The sequence below is a fragment of the Fukomys damarensis genome, unplaced genomic scaffold (genome assembly GCF_012274545.1).
Source record: "Fukomys damarensis isolate Sample0158 unplaced genomic scaffold, DMR_v1.0_HiC HiC_scaffold_15, whole genome shotgun sequence".
NCBI classification, from domain to species: Eukaryota; Metazoa; Chordata; class Mammalia; order Rodentia; family Bathyergidae; genus Fukomys; species Fukomys damarensis.
The window spans coordinates 14,151,641-14,175,720 of NW_022900927.1; the positions used below are offsets into that span (position 1 = coordinate 14,151,641).

At 37.0% G+C, this 24,080-nt stretch overlaps 1 protein-coding gene and 1 pseudogene across 1 annotated transcript in view; both read left to right on the plus strand.

Moving 5' to 3' along the window:
• Positions 1 to 24,080, plus strand: part of Slc2a13 (solute carrier family 2 member 13) — a 271,310-nt gene that overhangs the window by 58,514 nt on the left and 188,716 nt on the right. The window lies entirely within an intron of this gene.
• Positions 6,726 to 6,871, plus strand: LOC117286217 (annotated as a pseudogene).

Sequence of the window (24,080 nt, forward strand, 5' to 3'; positions counted from 1 at the left end):
TTGTTTTTTTTTTTTTTTTTTTTTTTTTTTTTGTCACTGCTTGCCTAAGTGCCATGTGAAATGAGCAGAATAGGCGGTGATGAAGGATTTTTCTGGGATTATGCTATCTGGGTCTCAATTCTACCTCCACTAATTACTAGCTGTGTTACTGTAGCCAATACCTCAGATAATCAACTTATTGTGGCCTGGTTGCTTTCGGCATTTTGTATATAACACTGCTTAATTCTTTATAAAAAATAACATTATATCTGATTATATAATTTCTCATTTTCAAAATTTCATTTGGTGAATTGTATGTAAGTTTTCATGTTTAGAGCAGTGGTTCTCCAAACAGTTCTGTCCTCTCCTTTGTTATGATCTCATTCACTAGGGAAGAGGGTGGAGGTGTGACAGGGAAGAGGACAGGAACCCTGTGACTGATAGCTCTATTTAATGTTTGTTTCCTGTGGACACATCACAGATCTAAATTATTAACTCACAGTTTGTGTTATGGATGACTGTATTTTACATTGCAGATTGGAATCTTGTGGTATAATTTTGCTCTGCTAAAGGACTGAATAGGAGAATGCCTTTTCCCCTCTGTGTCACATTTTGTGTAGGGTTAGAAGGGTCCATATGTAGTATATCCCCACGGTTCTTTTTGATTGAATTTATTTTGAAGCATGCAATTTTTGGAAAGCATTTGGAAAGAGAAATATTTTTTATGCTTTCTGTTTCTGGATGACCTTGGCTTTCAGATACCAGGAATCAGACAGATAACTGTAAGAAGCTGCAGAATGAATGAGTTATTCTACCTTGTGTCAAGTTAGGTTCTTTGAAGAAAAATTCTAGAATCTCTATATTAGCTGTGTAAAGGATGGAAAAATTTCTGACTCTACCCCAAAAAAGCCTTTCATCTGATGGTGTTATTATTACCTGAAATTGTTCATTGTAAAACATAATCTGCTGAGGTTTGTTTTATTTGTTCTTGTTTGTTTTTTGTTATTTGTTCTGTGTGTGTAGCTGCTTTTACTGTGAGAAGAGTCCTTAGTCCTCTGGGAACTGTAGTTCATCTATAATGGCCCATTTTATGTTGCTACTGGGTTAGTAACGGTGAATAAGGGATAGCATTTTGACAAAATGCTGTTAGAACTAATGGGTAGACTAATAAAACATATTAAGAGGTGTCACAATTTAGAGTTTTTTGAACTAGTTTGAGGGATTCATCAAGGTGGAGAATTACTTATTTGTGTTTAAAATGTAATAACTTTTCTGCCAAATTTGCAAATAAACAAAAAAAGATGACATATAAAGTGACTTAATAAATAGATATTTAGTATATTTGCAAGTCATGAATTATGTTATCTGCTTTTTAAAGACTTTTGGAGTAAAAGTTGATGTAAATAATTTTCAAAAAGCAAATAATCATAATCATTGCTAGAAAGAACAAAAAATTCTTTGCTTATCAGTTTGTTATCAAAAAGCCTCCAGAAATTTTGTCCTTAAAATTGGTAAACCAGGTTTATCTTTCATTGATGCCGCTTGAGATCATGGACCGATGATTTGTGAGGTTACAATGTCAGTTGTGTGTGCCTGACAGTTTCGGAGTTGGGGCATCTGTGGTTCACTTAGTATGGAGTGGATCTCCGTGTATGGTGGTTACTGAACTGGAAGGACACTGATAAGTGGCAGTTGTGCCAGATGGGTTTTCTTGTCAAAAGTATCAGTATTTAAATTGTTCAAAATAGATCTTACCCTGAAAATGTCTTGTTTTGATTAAATACATAGTGTGAACTGAAGATAGATGAATGGTCATGAACAAGATTTCAAACTAGGTGGTTTCAGAGATCTAGTAAACATTGAACTTTTTTTTTTTTGTAGTATAGTTTTTTCTTAAGCTCAGTATGGAGGTTGTACAATAAATAAACTTTGGAAATTCTCTCCTCTCCTCCCCTCCCCTCCCCTCCCCATGTAGTTCAGACTGACCTGAAACTCACTATGTAGCCCAGGGTGGTCTCAAACTCACAGTGATCCTCATGCCTCAGCTTCCCGAGTGCTGGGATTACAGGCGTGCACCACCTCCCCCGGCTGGAAATAACCTTATTTCTATGTAATACAGTATTTACTAAATTTAAACCTATTCAAAGATATGAATCTCTGTAGCTTCTAGCTAGAAAGATGGACAAATATTGATACAGAAAAATACAAATGCATACATGCCGTATTTTTGTTCTCAGTAACAGTACTTGTTAACAGCATAATATAATATTTTAGCTTAGTGAAAGCATTTTAATAAGCTAGATACATTAAAACATAATGGGGTCAGAGCAATGCTTACTATAAATAAAATTTCTTTCTCCCTCTTCCCACTTCCTTTCTCTTTTCCTTTTCTTTTTCTCTTTCCCTATTCCATTTCCTATTCTTTTGTTCCTCCCCTCCCTCTCCTTTTCTTCCCTTCTTTTTCCCCCCTCCCTCTTTTCCTTCCTTCCTTCTTTCCTTGCTTTTCTTGCTTGCTGGCTTGCCTCAAGAGATGACATTCATTTTATAAAGCGATAGAAAACTCTTAAGAAAGATGTCTGTCCCTGGAATTCCTCTTTCCTGCCCTGTTCTTCCTCAGATCCAGCATTGGACCCTAGCAGAGTCACCATTCCTCTCAAGTGAGGTCAGCGCTGTTGAGGGACATGTCCTCCATGGAATGTGTTGTCGTAGAAGGTATACATGTCTAGCAGGGTGCTTTGGCCTCTGTCATGATGATAATGACATTCTTATCTGAAACCCTACACAATCGTATAAAGTCTTACTAGCTTTGTGCTTCTTCGACATGTATTGCTGACCTACTCAGTATTAGTTACAGGACATGCAAGAACCAGGGACTCCTAAATACTGTCAAATCATTTAGTGTGTTGTACGAATTGTTTCATGTGGTCATGCTATATGCTTTGGATCTGATATGTTCCCCAAAGGCCCATATGCCAGAGACTTGGGTGCCAGCCTGTTGTCCTTCTAGAAGGTTGTGGAAGTTTTAGGAGGTAGGGCCCAGTGGGAAGTAGGTAGGACACTGGGAGTGCACACTTGAGGTAGAATATTGGTTGGGAGTTGGACTCTTTCTATTCCATCTCTCTGCTTTCTAGCCACCACAAGGTGAGCAGCATTATTCTCATGTGCTCTCTGCCATGATGATCTGCCTCACTAAAGGCATAATGCCAGTGGAGCCAGGTCTGAACACCATGAACTGAAAGTTTATTTTCACAGTGATGGAAAGCTGACAGTTAAGTCATAATGATGCTTTGGTCAACAGTGGACAACATGTACAATGATGTTCTCATGAGATTATAAAGAATTCCTGTTTCTTAGTGATGTAGCTGTCGTAAGATTATAGCACAGTATGTTTATAGTGGTGCTGGAGTAGCTATAAAATTATGTACTGTATAAAATATTTGACAATAATAAAGGACCATGGTTTATATATTTACTTTTTTTTATTGTCTTAGAGTGTACTTCTAAAATGAAAAAGATTCCTGGAAAACAGCAGGCTCTGCTAACTCCAGCAGTAGCCTCATACAACTCTTATTTCCACTTCTTTTGATTGAATCATTTTCCCTTGTTCTTGATGTAATCTCCTGTTGCTCTGTTCAGCGTAGCCCTAGGAAGAGGAAGCTCTGTGCTGTACAGTTGCACATCGTATAACCTGGGTGTGTAGTAGGCTGTCCTGTGTAGGTTTTTTTTTTTTTTTTTTTTTGTACTGGGGATCGAACTCAGGTCCTTTTGCGTTCAAGGCAGGCAGTGGAATCACTGAGCTAAATCCCTGACCCCCTATGTAAATTTATTAAAGTACACTCTTTCATGTATGCACAGTGACAAAATTGCCTAACAGCACACTTCTCAGGACATGTCCCCAAAGTTAAATAGTACTTGACTACATTTCTAAAAACCTTTAAACTCCTGTGGGTGGGAACTAGGAGTGTGGTATAGTGGCAGATTACCTCCTTAGCATGTGAGACTCCCTGGATTCAATTCTCTCTGACTAATTAAATTATAAATTTCTGTGTGTGTTTGTCTGTCTGTCTGTAATGGGTAGATAAAAACAAACTAAAACGTCATTATTTTAAAAATCTACCATCAGGGGAAAAGGTAATAATCATTACATCTGTAATGACCAGTTGATAAATGTTTACTAGTTATTTGAGAGAAAAATGCAGCTTTTCCCAATATGGATACTTAAGATCCAATTTGCTCTACTATTTCTTATGCAAAGAGATGTTGTGATACAGGTGGACAGAGCAGCAGATGATTTGAATAGAAGATTTGAATTTTCATAGTTTGCTTAAAGGTCAGTTTTAGAAATATTTTGAGTAAATTTTAAAGGATATGCATTTATTAAAACTTACTTTAATCAAGAGATAAGTCAAAACGCCATCTTTTTGTTGTACTATTTCATTTTTTATTAGTACATGTCTGCAGTTCATGCACTTTACAGTCATCTTGGGGAGTGGTTACAGGGACATCTTACAGCTTGTTTTTGTTTTATGAATCCCCCTCCCTTCCTTCTCCAATTCTCTTATTGTATTTTTCATACTTGTTGATATTATTAATCATAGCCTATATTATGGCATACAATGTTTACATTAATTGAGGTTATTAGTTTCTTGTATACGGTATATCTTTATTCTACTTTTTTCCCCCTTATCCTCCTTACCCCTCATCCTTTTCCCTCAGACCATTTCCCTATTGCAAGAGACCCATCTCGTTGTTCTATCTGTCCTTTATTAGTCTTTTTGTTTGTACTTTGCCTCACTCGAATGAGATATCATACAGTATTTAACCTTGTGTGTCTGGTTTGTTTTACTCAATGTTGTATTTTCCAGGTGTATGCATTTTCCTACAAATGTCTCAAATTTGTTATTCTTTATAGCCAAGTAGTATTCTATTATGTATATATACCACATTTTGATCTAGTAATTTCAGGCTGCTTCCAGGATTTAGCTGTTATGAATTGTGCTGCTATAAACATTGATATGCATGTATCACTGTATTCTTCAGCTCTTTGGGGGAAGATACCTACCAGGGGGATTTTCCAATTTCAGTTCTTTGAGAAATCCATACTGATTTCTATAATGATTGTACTAGTTTATATTCCTACCAGTAGTGGAGGAGGGTTTCTTTTACACTATTGCCTGGCTGGCATTTATTATTGTTTGAATCTTTCTCCTTCTCCTTCTCCATCTCCGTCTCATTTTCTTTTACACTATTGCCTGGCTGGCATTTATTATTGTTTGAATCTTTCTCCTTCTCCTTCTCCTTCTCCATCTCCGTCTCATTTTTTTTTTTCCTTGGGGGTCAAACTTGGGTCCTTGAGTTTGAGAGGCAGGTGGTGGTACCAATGAACTAAATAAACCCCTGGCCCATATTGTTTGAATTATTAATTATTGTCATTCTTTCTGGAGTAACATGAAATCTTTGCATAGTTTTAATTTACATTTCTCTAGTGGCCAGAGATACTGAACATTTTTTCATATATTTGTTGATCATAATGTATTTTTTCCTCTGTCATGTATCCTTGGATCAAATCTTACTATAAAAATTATGTATTTAATATACATAATTTTATTTATTTATTTTTGGTTTTTGAGACAGGGTCTCACTATGTAATTTAGCCTGGCCTTGAACTTGCAGCAATCTTCCTGCCTTAGCCTCCCCAGTACTGGGATTATAGATGTGCACCACTATGCCTGACAGATGTACATAATTTTAGGTGATTGGAAATTTGACTTTCCTGCTGAACAAAAGTCACCGGCTTTCAAGGAGAGTGCATTTTACAAAATACCTTCACTCATATATACATATATACATGTGCATATATATGTATATAATACTCAGCCATGCCTTACAAATCAGAATGCTCTTGCATATGAGGCATTTTTGTAACCACAGTTTATACCATTACTTATATTGATGCCTTTTACAGTCTTATCTATCAAGGTGTTCACCTTCTTCAGTGAACTTTACACATTGAAGTTTAGGTTAGGCTTTTAGCCTCTAGGACCGGACCTAAGACAGTGTCTTGTTCTGGATGTGTGCATGCTAGTTTTGCTGCTTCAAAGAATGAATGTGGAAATACTTCTTTTGAAGACTTGCAGAGGTAATTCTGTAACTTTATTCATTTTATGTTTATTAAGCACATATTATTCAGAAATTTTGTTTTATGCTTGTTGCTCTTTCTGTCCAGTTCTTGACCTGTTTTTGGTTGTAATAGGCAGTAACTTTGTTTTCATGACCAAGGCAGATGAGTAGGACAGATATTAAGGCTTTGGAGTCAAACCAAGCAGGGTGTGAGTTGCCCTTTTTACCACTTTTAAATGTGGGTTGAGTTTATGTTACTTAATGTCACTGTTATCCTTTAACTTGCAAACATGGGCATTTACTCTGTTTTACAGAGTAGACATAAAGATTTGAGAGATACACGTAGAGCACAAAGTCTGGCACATAACTGATTACTGCCATAGGTTTTAAAAAAATTTATAGTTGATATTCAGCTCTTTGCTTTTTTTTCCTTTATGCTATTTTAGGTTACTTTCTTTTACTCAAAGTCTTGTCCAATGGTTCAGTTATTTTCTTTAAGTTTAGTGTTAGCACATGAAGTGTTTATTGCCTGGTGAAAATGTGGGTGGTAGGTCAATAAACTACTGAATTAACAAAGTCATCTAGTTGTTAGATTAAATTTGCTTTGTATTAATTATGGGACTTTTATCGCTTCTCGGCCTTTTGGCTAAGATCAAGTGTAATTATGGGACTTTTTTTTTTACTTTGAAATTTTATTGTTTACCCAGTTGCTTAGCTTAGAGAAATAAAATCTCAGTGGAAATGCAGCTTTTAAATTTTCATTGAAATGATTGATATCTTACAAATTTATTCAAGAGTGGTAGGAATTATTTTTATTTTAGACTAAATTCACTTTGTGATTACGTGCAGAATTTCAGCAAGTTTTATTTACAAACTTTTATACCCCAGTGATGCTGAGTGAAGTAAATGTGGCAGAATTTTAGCATCAGTGCCTCAGATGTCTTGGAGTCCAAGAATAAGCATTCCAGATTGAGAAGCCAGAAGACCCCTGCTCTCATTCCAACCTGCTCAGATACTGGCTTGTGACCTAGGTCAAGTCATTTTTCTTTACCAGCTTTCACTTTCCCCATCTTTTCCTGCCTTCTCTACCTCTACTTTCTCTAGGGTAAAGTGAGAAAATAGTGAGAATGGTGCAAAATTTCAGAAATGAAATATACATCAATTTGTATACATGGTGATTTTTGGCAAGATAAATTCACCTGACTTCTTATTCCAGATCAGTTTGAGACGTACTCAGGAAGTATCCTAAATGATTTTTATATCTCTGAGAGAAAATGTATAACTATCACATAATGGTTATTACTGGTGTCCTCTCCCCAGTGTTTGTTGCCAGTTGGATTTCAGCAGTGCAGTTCTTTTTGTTTATGGCTCTCTATGAGTAAATGTGAGTCCACAGAGTTGGGGAAAGTTTGTGAGTACAGCTGAACATACCAGTGTTTGCTCTTCCTGTGTGAGCCCAGGAGACTTCTGTTTCCTTACCATGTTGATCTTTAGGCAGTGAAGATGATTGTTCCTAAATATCCATGCCTTCTTTTGATAAGGTCTGGAGCTTTGGACCATGGAGATGTGGTATTGCTGGTGTGGAACTCTTAGGATGGGCAGCACTTTTTGATGCTTATTGTTCCATCTGAGATCAGCCAGCAAGTAGAGTTATATGGATAGAATTGTTAATTCCACAAATTCAGATATTGAAATTGTAAACCTAGAATAGAATGTCTTTGCAATGGATTCTTTAAAGATGTCACTAGGATTAAGTAGGGGTCATGAGTGAGTCCCAGTCCATTATAACTGGTGTTCTTGTAAGAAGAGGAAGAGATCTCATCTTTTTAAAAAGCTTCTGTACGGCCAGAGAAATCACAAGCAGAGAGCTAAGAACAACCCACAATGTGGGAAAACATTTTTACCAGCCTGTTCCTCAGACAAACATCTACTATCTAGAATGTATAAAAAAAACTAAAAAAAATCAGACCCCAAATATAAAGACCCGAATCAAAAATGGGCCACTGAAATGAACAGACATTTCTCACACAAAGAAGTAAAAGCATCAAATAATCATGAAAAATGTTCCACATCACTGGTCATTCGAGAGATACAGATGAAAGAAAGCAGCACTGAGATTCCACCTCACCCCAGAAAGAATGGCTGCTATCAAGAAATCAACCAATAACAAATGTTGGCGGGGTTGTGGGGAGAAAGGAGCCCTTCTCCATTGGTGGTGGGAGTGCAGACTGGTGCAACCACTGTGGAAATCAATATGCAGATACCTCAAAAACCTAAGATTAAGGGTTCCATTTGACCCAGCTATCCCTCTGCTGGGTATCTCCCAAAAGAATTAAAAGAATCATACCTCAGTGATATAGGCACATCTATGTTTATAGCGGCACAGTTTGTAATAGCTAAAACTTGGAAATAGCTCTGTTGCCCATCAACTGGAGAATGGATAAAGAGGTGTTTTTTCTACAAAAGGGAGTACTATTCAGCTATAAAGAATGAGAAATGAGAGAGATTTTAGCTAAGTGAATGCACATTGAGGACATACTCAAGTGAAATTAATAAGACACATGTGTAAATATGGAATAGTTTCTCTGGTGTGAAAAAGTAATATGTAAATAAGGATCAAAATATATTAATTGATATTGTGTAAAAGGAGGACAAGTCTAAAAGAGTAGAGGAAGTGGGAGGGGTAGGGGAAAGTTAAAAAGGGAAAAGAAAAAATTTGTGAAGAGGAAAAACATGGAAACAATGTCTTTGTAAACAGGGAAGGGTGGAAGTGCTGAGCAGAGGGATGGGGAATGGGGAGAAATAAGAACCTGATAAGTCTTGTAAAGGTACAAGATAACAATGATGAATATAACTGTGATGTATACCTAACATGTACCAATAAATTTAAGGAAGATTAAAAAAGAAAAGAGGAAGGTGCACCTTTAATGCCCATGCACAAAGGTAAGACTGTGGCTAGGAGGGCTGGGGGTAACAGCGGGAACGCAGCTGTCTGCCAGCCATGGAGAGAGAGGCCTCGGGAAAACCTTCTCTGCCGCTACCTTGATCTTAGCCTTCCCATTCCAGAACTGTGAGAAAGCAAACCTCTGTCATTTGTCACCCAGTCTGTAGATGTATTGTAACAGCCCTGAGAAATGAACAAGTGCAGATCTTGGCTGCTTGGCCCTCGTGAGCTGTGTTCGTTCCCTCTGGTTAGGTAAGAAGCAATTTAAAAAGACCTGCTCAGTTTCAACTTGAATTGAGTAGAGTTTTTCAAGTTTTATAGTTTGCAGTTTCTTTTTTTAAGTAGATGTGATGGCATAATTACTTCGGGCAGTGGTGAGAAGACTGGCACACATTATTTGTTTGTCTTTTAAGGTGAAAGATTTAAGTGCATGAGTTTTTTTCTGAACTCAAACCTCAGTGTTCAGGTTTAATTGCCGTGCTGGCACTTGCGATGAATAAGTGGGTCGGGTTGCAGTTTGGGCATTCATCTTTAACAGGTTCACCATCATTGACTTAGGACCTAGAAAGGACAAGGAAGAAAATTGAGATCACATTTATATGCTTACTTTACATCTTTGAGAGTTTATTTATTTAATAATAAATAAAATATTTATTATTTTATGCTTAAAAACCTTGTAATTAATGCAGATGGTGTCAGGTCTCTTTCAGAGCCACACACAATGTAAATTCTTGTTGTGGTTATATTTTGTGTACCATCCATGTTTGTAAACCAAGTATTGTTTTGATGCTAGCATTAATGGAATTTTCTAAGTGACATGTGGCTCTTTTTTTGAAAAGTTAACGTTTGTTTTAGTAATTTTGATTTTAAATACTGAGCCCTGTCATATGCCTGTTCACTGAAATGATCATTTTATAGATAAGATAATGGTACCATCTTTTTGTATTTGTACTATACTCTTTTCAAACGTTTCCACGTATATCCTCTCATTTCATCATCTCAAAAACCTAGAGTTTAGCATTACTCTCAATTTTCAGATTATGAAATGATTTCAAGAGAAGTTTCTATACTTTCTCAAAGATACACGGTGAATTTATGGATTGATCTCACACTTTGTAATTCCCCATCAAGAGGCCCTTTTGTGTTTATTATGCCCAGGTGGCCCAAGAATCCAAGGACCAATAAATACATTTGACAAGCAGAGAATTATATGTGCCTCTGTGTGTCATGAGAGAAAAATGTAGTGTTTCCCTCAATTTGTTTCTAGTCTTTCCCATTTTTCTTCTGGTAATTCAACAGCAAGTGTTTTATTGCAGTGATGTTGAGTTTTTTTTTTTTTCTCTCTGTCTTTTGTGAATACATGTGCACATGTAAGTACAGCAGCATAGGTATACAGCTTGAAGCAGAGAGATTAGTTTGTATTATCTGTAAATCTGCTAGCAAGTTGGATGCCACTACTGGCTTTAAAAAAGGTTTTAAGATGTCTACAATTGTTACTTCTTGTTTTTGTGGATGCCAGAACCTGTTTATTAAAGATAAAAGATAGGCCGCATCTACATCAAAACCTTATTTTCTGGAGAAACGATGTATGTAACCTTCAGCCTCCTGAGGTACATAATAGTTCATGAAGGTTATGTGTTAGTATTCAGATAAGTATTAAGGTAGCTCCTTCTTCCCAGACCAGTATCTGTTTCCTAGCAACTGATTCACACGTGGAAGATGCAGAAGTAAAGCCATTAGGGACTTGTTCTGTTCTGCATCTCAAACTGTGTCTGAGAAATGGTAGCCATTGACAGTTTCTGAAAGCTTCCTTTGTGTTTTTTTCCTTCTTTTTTCTGGTACTGGGGATTGAACTCAAGACCTTGTGATTGCGAGGCAGGCATGGCGCCACTGAGCAAAAGCCTGGCCCTAAAAAAGCTTCCCTTTTATATAGCTTGTAAAAAGGCATAGTCATAGAGATTAGCATGATAAGTAATGATAAAATACTAAATCTCAATTATTGGGAAATTTCATCACTACCAATATTTCTTGAATAGTCTTTGCTGTGCATGTGTATCTGAAATGATGATTACTGGGGTAAAGAGATGGAATAAATTGTTTTATATTTGATAATTAAAATCCTTTTAGTAGAAGGTTCTTTTTAGATTTCTTAGTACTTCACAACTGTAAGGTCAGATACATCTTCAGTTCTTTTGATTTCCTTTAAAGACAAGGATAGCAATTATATATATAGTATTAGATTGCCAAAATAATGCTTTCTGAGCTAAGTGGTATATTTCACTTTGGTAAAGGAAGGAGAAATAACAACGACCAAGGCCTAATTTCTCTTAGCAGGAAATTGATAGTTATTCAGTGATGTCAATTTTTGTAAGCTTTAAAAATAGGATGAAGTTTTACTTTTATGTATTATATTTTAATTGTGATTAATCTTGCCACTTAATTTTGGCTGGCCTACATGTAAAGTATGACATATACTTGTATTACTACTGAGGTGAATCTATTAGAATATATTGGTACTCCAAGCTGTTTGCGCATTTTGGATGACAATTTGAAGTGTTCTTCTATTATTGACGGTTACTGTGCCATGTACTATAATTGCCCTGAGGAAAAGGGAGAAAAGGAAGGAAAAAAGTTGTGGAAGACAATGGCCAATAAAAAAAAAAGAAAAGAAAAATGGAAGGAATGATGAAGAATAAAAGAAAGTGGATGTGACCAGTAAAAAGTACAGTGGTGGAACTGAGCCAGGCTGCTATGCCTTCCCCTATAACATAGAAATAAAAGCAGTGTTGTGTTCTTCTCCTGCTCAGTATTGAATTTGCTCAGCAGACCACCACTTACCTCTCAGGAAAAACTGGCATTATCTATGGATATGCACAGTGAAAATAGAATAAGGGTAGAAAGCATGGCATAATTAGCTTTGTCCTTAAGAATGAGCTTAGCACCAGTTTTCTTAGTTTGTCACATGAAGGATTGGATTAGATCAGGCCTCTCCTAAAACTTGCCTGTGCTGGTTCATTGGGAAGTTGCCTTAATTTATGCAGTTCTCTTTGTAGTGTTAACTTCATGGTGTCTTAACTATTGAGAGATTGTGTTTTCTTTTTTTAACTCTGCCTATTTGTGCTTTGTAGAATTGTTCACCATTTCTCACAGGTAACAGAATTTTCAAATTTTATTACCTGTTTTTTATAAGTGCATTTCTGGGAGTTACAGTTTTTCTTTTGTCTCTAATGGGCCCACAGTGGCATTATTGTTTTGCCAAATAGTGGTGGTTCAGTCTGCTCCATTGCTGTTCTGTACTCCCACTCTGCCGTTTGTGCCAGTTATCTTTCTTAAGTGGGCATAGGAGGATGATTAACAAGAATGCCTCCTAAACACGTGTCTAGCCCAGTGTTTAGATGTTGGTCTCCCAGTCTTTCAGGTACTTCTCATCTTCACGAATTATTTTCTTGATCCCTATGTGGTGATTCAAGATGTGAACATCCTGGCTTTTCACATGGTCGATCTCTTCAGAATATAGTTTACTTAACTGCCCCCTTGATCTCTGTAGCTCTAGACTCCATTCTTGAGGTCACCTTAGGGCAGTAAAAAAATGGCCCTTTCTGGCTCGGATGTAGCTCTGTGGTAGAGCACTTGCCTAGTATGGATGAGGGTAGTGTTCAGGCCCCAGCATTACAAACAAAGCAATAATGCCCCTCTTCCTGTCAGATAATTTTTTTATTTGTGTTTATCTGAGGTTGTCTAATGTTCTTTCTTTGAAACTACTCTTTTACTTTGTGATACTAACATTACTGTTTTTGTCTTTCAAAAAATGAAATGGTGATTGTAGATAGTACAGTTTTTGTTTCTGATAGAAAATCAAAAGCTGCCAACCTTTATAAGCCCATACATTCTGATTCAGTGAATCCAAATACTCTCTTGGCATCTTCTTTCCTCCTCTTTGCCTTTGATTATTCTTTACATCTTAGTATGATGTCTTCTACCATCTCCCCAGAAGTGTTTTCTGATGAGAGAGAAGGGGAAGAACAGTTGTTGCAGAGATTACACCTTTTTCAAAACTGACCGCTGCTGAGTTTTTCTGCTACCTGGCTTCTCTGGCCTCCAGTACAGAAGCAGTGGTAGTATCCCTAAACTTGCTCATGGCTATTTGGGGTAGGGTGGGGAAGAGGGAGCAGGTGGGCCTCCTTGTGCTTAGGAAAGGCAGTGGTATAGGCAGCTTTGGGTTCTGAAAGCCCCTAAGGGAGCTGACAGAGCCTAAACTGGAGGAGAGATCTGCTAAAGGCACTCCTGATAACTGCCTGTAATGATTGGTGGAAATTAACAGGGGCTGGAGTTTCTTCATTAGCCAGTAAAGTATTATTTTATGATGTAAAAGACAGAGAGAAATGCTTTGAGTGATGCTAATAGCTGTTTATGAAAGTATAACTAAATAAATGCATCATTACATAAATGAATGAATTTTTTTTTTTTTTTTTGAGATGGTCTTGTAACATAATTAAGGCTGATTTTGAACTCACTAGTCAATCTAGGCTGGCCTCAGACTCACAGCTATCCTCATGCTTCAGCCTTCCAAGTGCTGGAATTACAGAAATCCTCCAGCACGCCCATCCTAGAGCTGAATGGCTTTTGAGCATGGGCAGTAGTTTGAGTAAGGGGTAGAGGGAGATGGATGCTGGAGTGATGAAAAAATAGAGAAGACTTGTGCCTTGACCCTGAGGTTTGTGAGTCTAATGTAGTTGTGACTAATTTGAGTATGTGATTGTGAGTTTGATGTTTGAAAAGCCCTACTGTAGCTTTCCTTGTAAGTTTATTGGCATTGCTTAAAGTCTCTAAACTGTGAGCCTGTGGTGCACAAATTAAGTCTGTACATCAGCACAGTGCAGTGTCTCAGGCGCTGCTGAGACTATGGAAGGCCCCACTGCAGTGGTGGTGAACCTATAGCACGTGTGTTAATTTAAGACAAAAGATGTTCATGTATAAGTTGTTTTTTCCTAAACTAAACCCTCAGTATTCAGGTTTAATTGCAGTGTTGGTGCTGTGCAAATAAGGAAGTGGAGTTTGGGTGCAGTCTGGGCACTCGTCTCTGAAAAGGCTGCCGTCACTGCTCCACAGGGTTGTGCCTAGGTAAGGTCCTGGCACATGAGCTCAGGAACCCCTCTGCTTTCTCTTGCTCTGTTTCTCCTCATTTGTGTCCTCAGAGCTTCCTCCCTCATGCTTTGTGCTTCAGTGGTGTGAGTTATCTGCTACTGACGTGTGGAAGAGCAAGTAACACATGTAATTGGCACAGTACTACTTATACTTTGAGTAGCGTGAAGTAGAAAAATTTTTATTGGTAGGTGGTGCTGCTCCAATAGATGCTAAAAGTGAGTGTCTCAATTTCCTGTGTATTACCTGTGTTTATAGCAGCACAGTTCACAATACAGTAGTTAAATTGTTGATGCCCATCAGCAGTTGAGTGGATAAAGAAAATGTATATGTAAGGAGGGGTAGAGTATTACTTGGCTACGAAGAAGGATAAATTTGAATCATTTGAAAGATGGATGGATGTTGAGACCATGCTGTTAAATAAAATAATATTAAACACAGAGGTTAAGTATCATATTGTTTCTACCTTTTTTGCATCTAATTTTAATTTTCTGGCTACAGTTTCCTTTTCAAAAATATAGTTTCTCTTATATGAGAAACCCAAAATATAAATAATTTAATAAAATGAAGGAGTGATGGTAGGAAGCAGTGAGGTAGACTTTTTTTTGGTGGGATAGGGAATCTGGTGAAAGAAGGAGAGGTAAAAATGTGAGGAAAAAGGGACCAAAATGACTGTTTTTGGTCCCTTTTTCACAGTGTCAGTTTCCCTAAACAAGTATTATGTATCACAGACATATACAAATAAAAAATAAATTCCCTATGCAGAAGTCATTTGTCATATTGGTTGCATTCATTCATTTATTGAGTATTTACTGAGCACTTTGTGTTCTTGGCACTTTTCTGACCCTAAGGATCCTGTGAGAAAATAAGTTCTTACCCTATTCCAAGGAACTCAACTTTCTAATGGAAGGAGGATGAGAAATAAACAAATACAGTACATCTGAAAGTGTAAGACTGTGAGAGCAGTAACCTTTGAGAAGTGTGATCTAGTGTACCTGACCATAGGTGTCACTAGAATAGTGAGATAGAACTCTTTGTAAGAGAAAGAAGCCCGAGACTTTGAATTATATTTTTTCCTCATTGACTACCTATCAGAATCACAGCTGTAGTCTCTTCAGGGAAAACTCCAGAAAATGAAATTAAAATCTTACTGCGGGGAAGGATATTCAGGTAACAACAAATAGAGTCCGGGGAGCATTTTTACATTATTTAGAGGTGTGGTGTATTTTACAGCAGTTTATTGTATGTAAAAGTTGCTGACCATTGTGGCAATTTTCTTGTTTACCAATACCCTGATTTTCTTCTGAGTTGTGAGGTTTGCAGGTAATGCTCTCAGAACCATAAAGTAGCAGTCTTCATTGTAATGTATTCTTATGCTGGAGATTTTTGTAGGAAATAAGTTATACATATGGAGACAATATTTTTAGCTTTTTGCATATTGGGCAAGCATTTTTTCCCCCAAGACCTAGTTTCAGTGTCATCTGTGGTTCCTCCACCCCCTTTGATGCTGGAATTTGAACTCAGACTCCTGTGCATGTGAGACAGGTGTTTTTACACTGAGCTACATCCTCAGCCCTTTTTATTTTTAATTCAGTTACATGATCTTGCTAAGTTGCCTAAGCTGGCCTCCAGTTTGTGATCTTCCCATCTCCCAAGTAGCTAGGATTAAAGGTGTCCACTATCATGTCTAGCATCTGTTTTTTGTTTTTTGAGACGGGGTCTCACTATGTAGTTGAGACTGACCTGGAACTCACTATGTAGCCCAGGCTGATCTCTAACTCACAGCGATCCTCCTGCCTCAGCCTCCCGAGTGCTGGGATCACAGGCGTGCACATCTATTTTGTGTAAATTCTTCCCTGACATTCTCCAGAACCAGCCAGAGCAAAGGTTACTTGTTTATTCAAAACAAAGTGTTTATTGAATGCTTGTCACATACCAAGCACCATTTTGGGCAAGTGAGGATTTACTAGTAACTAAAAGAAGCCCTGTTAAAATTTTATTTCTAGTGGGGTAGGGGTAACCAGTGATTGAGGCATCTGAATGATGGATAGTGATAAAGGTTGGCTAACATTGATAAAGGTCAAACAGAAATAGCAGATAAAGGATGATTGTGATCCTGGGACAAGAGAGTTGCTGAGTTGCTGCTTTCATTTTATAGGTTCATCCAGGATGTTGAGAGAGGTAGCGTGTGTTTATAAGACTAGCATAATTGCTCTTCTATAAGAAACCCAAAGTATATATAAAAGTGAAATAATAGATAAATACACAGAGCGAAATCTCTGGCAAATAGGAAGGGAATTGAGAGATGGAGGGGGGAGGGGATGTACAAAGAATTAAAATGTGTTATGTACATGTACCAACTCACCATGATGTATATAATCATTATATATTGTAAACATGTCCTAATAAAAATAAAATCTTAAAAGTTGAAAAAGGAGACTAAACCATGCCCTACTGTGGGCCAATGTAGCTAAAGCAAGGTAACCAGGAGAGTTTCAGCAGGTAAGCACAGAAGAGCAAATTAGGCAGGGCCTGTAGGATTTGGCTTTTATCCTTGAGTGGAAAGGAAAGGCACCAAGGGGCTGACTTAGCTTTGGAAGGTCTCGTCTGGCTCCTTTGTTCAGAATAGTCTGGAGTGAGGCAAGTGTGGAATCAGGTGCTTTCAGTCTGAGGCCATTGCAGCAATCCAGGAAGTAGATGATGGTGCAGTAAGTAGTCTGGCTCCAGGTGGTTGCTGTGAGGCGGTCAGGAGTGGGAGAGCATAGAATTTAAGTTTTAGCAGTGTTTTGGATATGAGGTATAAGAGGAAGTAAAGATAGCCCCACTTTTTTTTTAACTCCAAACACCTACAAATGATAAAATATGAAGCTTTGGCCATAACTTGTTAATATGATGACTTGATTTTTCCTTTGACAGCTTTTAAACTTTATAACCTTTAATTTTACAAAAAAAACAGTGTATAAATATACATATACTGGTCATGGTCCCAAATACCTTCTATATGTGGTTCATAATTGTTCATAATTCTTAATTGTCATTTTGACTATTTTGAAGGATGGGGTAGCCTTTAATTTAGAGAAGCTGTGGGAAAAGCAGATTGTTATTTTCATTATTGTGTTGTGGAAGGAAGTCAGAAATTGCCTTTTGATATATTTCTTTTAAGAACTCTTTCCCATGTACATGTGAGGGGATTGAGTAGACAGCTTAGTAAGCTAGTTTTTGGTTCAGGAGATGGAAAATTTGAAGGTGTAAATTAGGAATCAGCACTATATAGATGTACCGTGATCTTTATACACGTCTCAGTTATAGCACTTGCTTCATTAGTTCGTCATTGTTTGTTGATGTGTCTGTCTGTCTACGTTAAGATCCACTGGGGCAGAAACAGCATGTTATTTGACATTTTGTTTTTGACATTTTAATATTTTGTTTGTGGTGGGGTGAAGCTGTGAAATTCTGTGGATTTTTATTTTATTTTATTTTATTTTTTGTAGACATGGGCAACTAAGTTTTACTTAATGCCTTGCCTAGGGAAGGCTATTTTTCTTTAAACCAAAAGGTTACAGTTGAAAAGCTGGTAAAGAGGAAACGAAGTTGTTAAATTTATGGATTATGTTCAAAACTTAAGATTTTATCATGTCTGGGTGTTTAACTCTTGCCCTCAATTGCCGTTATTCTTCTGTCTCTAGGAAATGCATGTCTTCCATAGCCCAACTAGGCAAATAGTTATAATCCAGACGCAAGTGCAGCTCCATCAAGGGCAAGCTAGATGCCCTAAAAGAAATTAACCTCTTTTAAGCTCTGACCTGTAGCCTGTTGGCATGTATCATTGGCATGCCTTAGTTAGATTTTTTTTTTCCCCATTGGTTGGCTTGATCGTTATGCACAGAAGTGTGGTTTGGAGGCTGGTGCCTGTCCATAAATGAATCTTCTCCACCCTTGAGGTGCTGTGGATTAAATACAGAAATTGAGAGTTAGCATGTAGAACACTCTGTAGCAATTCTATGTCTATTAAATCTTATTTAAATTTTATTTTATGTCTTTTTAAAATTTCATTTTTTTAGTGATTTATTGTATTTAACAAAAGTATCTGTCTACAACAAATTAGAAGTTAAAAAATATCAGTCTTCTCCTACAGATAATTTGAGGAGAAAACTTTTGGTTTACTCTATGAGAAAGGACATCAGCTAATGGAAAATTCAGTTAATTTACTCTAGGAGCCGTGGGTGAGTATGTAGTAGACTGGCATGGATCATTATCTCCAAAAAATATGTGTACTTTGAAAAAAATTCTAATGTGTCTCTGTCTTTTCCTCATCTTCCTGCTCAAATTTATATATTGAAATCCTAACTTCCAAGGAGACTGACGCTTTGGGAAGTGTTTAGCTCATGGAGGTAAAGCGCACATGGTTGAGATTAGTATCCTTTTAAAAGAGGATGACGGGCTGGGGATTTAGCTCAGTGGTGCTGCTGCCTATTTTGCAAGTGTAAGTTCAATCCACGGTACCAAAAGAAAAAGAGGCCTGAGAGAGATCTTTCATCTCTTAGACACAGCAGAAGACACTTTCTCTGAACCAGGAAGGAGCCTTGTTCTACAATTTCTCAGCCTCTGGAACTGTGAGAAATAAATGTGTGTTGTTTACAGGTCACCCAGTTTGTGGTATTTTGTTATAAAAGCCCCAACTGACTAGGACAGATTCTTTAACCCAGTTTTGATATAATGACCTATTAATGGAGATGTGGCACTATGGCATGAAGAAGCAGTGAACTGTCCTTGTGCATGGAACACAAAAGCTTTGGAGTTTTGTTGTCAATCTTGATATTTTGGTCAATAGATTATAAAGTATAGTAGTCACCCATGTTTGAAATTTTGCTTTCTGAGGTTTCATTTACCTGTAGTCAACTGTGGTCCAAAACGTACTAATATTAGTATTAATATTTGAGGGATTTATTGGTAGGGAGGGATGGAGGGGGAGGAAGAGACAGAGAGACAGGTGGGGGGAGAGGGGGAATATTCACACAACTTTTGATATAGTCTGTTGTTATAAGTTGCATTTTGTTAGTATTTTAATTATTCTGTTTTGTTAATTATTGGTAATGTCTTACTGTGTCTATTTTATAGTTTAAACTGTGCTGTAGATGTAGAGTTTGATATTCTCCAGGTTTCAGGCCTCCACTGGGAGTCTTGGAATATATCCCCCATGCATAAGAAGATCACCATCATATGTGGTTTTCCATAGGTTATAAGATATATGACCACTGAATAAATGTTTTGACATGTAAGCTTTTGGTGTGTTTTCCCAGGTCAGTATATCATTTTATAGTCATCTAAAAAGAGCCTTCTGCTCAGTAACCTGTCTTCTATACACCAGATACTTAACCTTGTTTGTTAGCTCCTGGAACATTTTTTTAGGCCCTTAATTTATCTTCTGACACTTGAAATGAAAGCTATCAAAAGACACACTATGAATTAATAACCATTTTATTCCATTTCTTAATACTTTTCTTAGCCATCAACAACTCATAAATAGTTTTATTTCATTTTTATTAAATAAGTATCAGTAATATGCATTACAAATGGAAATAATGACAAAATGGTCATTTTAGCCAAAAGGAAATAAACGAGAAGATGTGAGAAATAGAAGGAAAGGGAAGCTATGGGTATTTTATCAAACCACCTGACACTAAAGCAAATAGCAGGAGGAGTAATAGGCAAAATAATGTGGGAAGAGAAACAGGACCTCAGTAATTCTGGTTTCCTTTAGACCATGAAACTTGGAGTTTCCCCTTTGTTTCTCTTTTGGAATGAAACTTTACAGGTTGTTATCATTAACTATATTTTATCATCATATATCAACCATATATTACCATCATATTCCATATCTTATTTTTAGAATGAGTGTTGTTTGCATATCTCCCACCACCCCATATATGTTAGTTTCTTACAGTAAGTCCCCAATGTAGGAGCATTGAAGTTGCAAACTTTCAGTGATACAAATAGACTTAGTATTTTTTTTTTAATGCTTTACATTGTATATTTATGTCAAGGGTAGGGACTCACTTTGTCAGACACAGGGAGGAATCTGACTTAGGAACGTTCCTCCAGATCAGAACTTGTTTGTGAGCCAGCAACTTATTGCATAGGTCAGAAAAGCAACCTGGTAGATTTGGTTTTCTAGTTCTGATGCTCCTGCTTTTGAGGGGCTTCAAATTCACTGTTAGTCACTTCCTTCTCGGTATCTTCAGTGACCTCCTCCAGACAGCTTCTTTCATCTTTATGAAGATACATGACAGCACATTTTTGCCAGTTAATGAGTAAGTGAAAAGCTATCCATCTAAGGGTTATTCGTTGTGCTGGTTATGAAGCCAAAAAAATATTGATAGAAATTTCTTTTTTGTGGGGAGTTATTGAGACAGGATCTCACTATGTAGTTGAGACTGACCTGGAACTCATTGTGTAGCCCAGGCTGGTCTCAAACTCACAGCGATCCTCCTGCCTCAGCCCTCCCGAGTGCTGGGATTACAGGCTTGCGCCACCACGCCTGGCTAGAAATTTCTGAATCTTGGTAGAATACTCCCAATTTTAGACAAGAGCATTAGCCTCTAAAAAATAAACTGAAACTGTCAGCTGTTATGTAACATCATCAAAGAAGTGAATGTTTTGATTAATAAGTGATTAGTTTTGAAAAAATAATACACGGGATATATATAATGGAATATATAATACAAAATTTCTACATTAAATATTTATAATTGGAGGTAGTAACAATCTTCCAATATTTGCTTCCTCTGTATCTAAAGACTATAGCATCCTACTTTCACTAGTAAAAATTTCCATTTAAATTGAAGCAACAAAAGTTAAAACACTTACTTCTGTGTCCTTTTTAATCGGACCACCTGTTTATAGAAAATTGCACTTGTGACTGCTCTTCACTATTATACTTTGTAAGTAGTTTGTTATGGAAGTCATGTGAGTCTAAACATAAAAGTGGATTCCCTAACCAACCAGGAAGTTTGATTACTCTCCTTTGGAGAGAGGGACTGTGCTTCAGTAGTGCTCCCACCTCTTGCTCAGAGGACTTGTGCTTTCATAAGAATTGCCTCGAGGGCCAAATTTTGTGAGTCACAGAACATGTCCAGTTGATCGATCTGACAAAGGGCTATGGAATGATAAGTTATATCTGTCCTGTATAGAGGCTGTGTAGACAGTGGTGATAGAGCCGTGCGGCTGCTGAGCTCATACTGCTAGTGTGACAGGGAAGACAACATTAATAAACACAAACACACATTTTTTACTAGTTGTAATGAGATCACTAAAGAAAAAGCCCTATGCTCATGATTTTGACAGGACAGGTTTGGGCGGTTAAGGCAGACCTCTTTTTGTAAGAGAGTGTCAGCCTATGGAGAGGGGAAAACCATGAGCCAAGGCCTTGAGCAGGGGTGGCGAGATTATGGCATATGTATTAATGTGTGGAGTTGTTTTTCCCAAACTAAAACCTCAGTATTCAGGTTTAATTGTGTTGTTGGCACTTTGTGATAAATAAGTGGGTTTTGGGTTGCAGTTTGGAACTTGGTTTCTGAAAGGTGTGCCATCACTGACTGCTCTACACCAAGCAGCAGCTTGGCCTCTCTCATCAGTTTAAAAACATCTTCTCTGTTACCTGAAATTCTTTTACTCAACTAAATGTATATACTATTTTGTAATAATTTTTGCTTCTGAGTGCCTTGGCTGCAAATACTGAAATACTAAAATACTAAATACTAAATTCTCTTGAAATGGAGGAAGGTTTGTAACCACTGAGGATGTTCGGAGTGCCACGGGCTCTGAAGATGGTACTAAAACAATTTCAGATATAACTTGAGGTGAAAAAACATTGCTGAAATAATTCGATAACTTTCTCCCAAGATGACTTTGAAGGAAAAAAGTTTATAAATTCTGATGTACTGCTTAAAAAATGAGTGGTATTATTTAATAGCTATTTCTAATATGAGAATAGAAAAAGTGTGCTTTTTTAGAATGGCTCATACAGTTGTTCTCTCTGCTTGAGAAAGTAAAGATTGAGACAGAAGAACCTCTGTAATTGTGAAGGCAGTTCTGTTTGGCTCAGTTACTTGTTCTGTCTGAAAGACATTAGTTTGATATGTGGAAATAATAGGGACTTAGGGGCTTTGAAGTCAAGTAAGCATTAACTTTGCCACTCACCAGCTTTGTTCTTTGAGAATTTTCTTAACTTCTTTGTGCCTTTGTTCTCTAATCTGCCCAGTGGGATTAATACTATAAACTTCAGGAGGAGTGCCGATTAATCTAGCAGAGTTTAGAAAATCAGTGTTCATGCTTAACTATGTTTTCCCAATCCTGTCATCCTTGTTGTTTGGCAAGGATGTTAATTCCCATGAAATCCAGTCATTTAGCTTAAAATACATGTTCTGCTTTCATACTTTCCTTTCTGAGTTTTTTAAATTTAATTTTCACAGAAACATGTTTGCTTTGTTAGGATTAGGACTGGAGAAAGACAATACACTTGAGTTTTTCTTCATGTGAGTTTCATTCTCTAATAATGATAAGACCAGAAGGCTTCAAGAGCTGTCATATATTTTGGAAGGTGGAAGTTTTGGCTTTGGTAGGTAGAAAATACAAAAAGTGAAGATTTTATATAAAATTCTTGATAAGGTAAGTCAATATTCCCCACTCTATATATTTTTATTAAATATGAAAATGTTTACAAGTAGGAAACATGAAAAGTAATGCTTATGAAAAATATTAACTTGAGATGAACCATGGAACTAATAAATGTGCCTGCATATGGTCTACTTCAGTTAGAATATGTTTCTTTTGTTCCTACCTCTCAGGTCAAGGATTTACTTCATGGTACTTGCTATTGTCTCTACGTTAGTAAGGGCTTTCTACTATGTAAGGTCCTTGAGGGCAGGGACCAAGTCTTAATTCCTCACTGTGTCTAACCTGTTCCTGTAGTGGCTTGGTGAAGACAGTAGATTGCTTTTGATGGTAATTAGAAGACAGTGGTGTATGAAGAGGCGAAGTAACATGCCTCCTCTCAGTCATCCTGAATATTGTTTATGGGAGCAGTTATGTTTCCGATCTTGCTTTAGCGCTGTTATGATAGGTACCGGAGATGATCTTTTAAGGGTGTAGCTATTTTAAGGTCTGTTTTTAGCTACTAGCAGACAAAAACCAACTCTGGAGCAGGGCTGACACCCTATGGTAATAGTGCTTTCTCAGTGACTCACATTTCCCAATGATATTGTCACTGTTCTGATGTATGAGTTACTGTTATGAGTTACTTCCTACCCTTAGCTTAGGAGAGAGTATTCCTGTTCTTCCAGTAGTATACATAACACTTAGAGTGTCCAAATTTAAGAATATGGTTTAATGTTTATTTATGACTCACAATTCATAAGCATGAACGCATTATTGAATATTTTTAGCCTTTGGCTCTTTAGAGTGCGGAATCCACTTGTGATGCATGTTAATAGAAAGTGACATAAAAACATTTACACTTGAAGAGCTGCATCTGCTCTGTGCATGGATTGTTTGAGGTTTGGAAAGCTTTGCCTGTCAAATGAGTAAACATCTAGACAGGTGATTTACTTGAATACTTAGAGCTTATTTTCAGATTCCCTCTGGGAAATTTTAATTTGACTGTGATCTCTACTGTGTTTTTATCTGCCAAAGATAAGACAGGAATTAGAAGTTTTGGTTAGAATCAGTGCAGTTTGCCATGGAGATACTTAGAAAATGTCCATCACTTCTTCTTGTCCCAAATATGGTAAAAATTTTGGCATTAAGTAGCCACTTCCATAAAGCTTATTGTGTAGACATATTTTTGAATGGGAATTTATAATTTAAATAGATTTTCTTAAAAGGGTATATGTAGTTA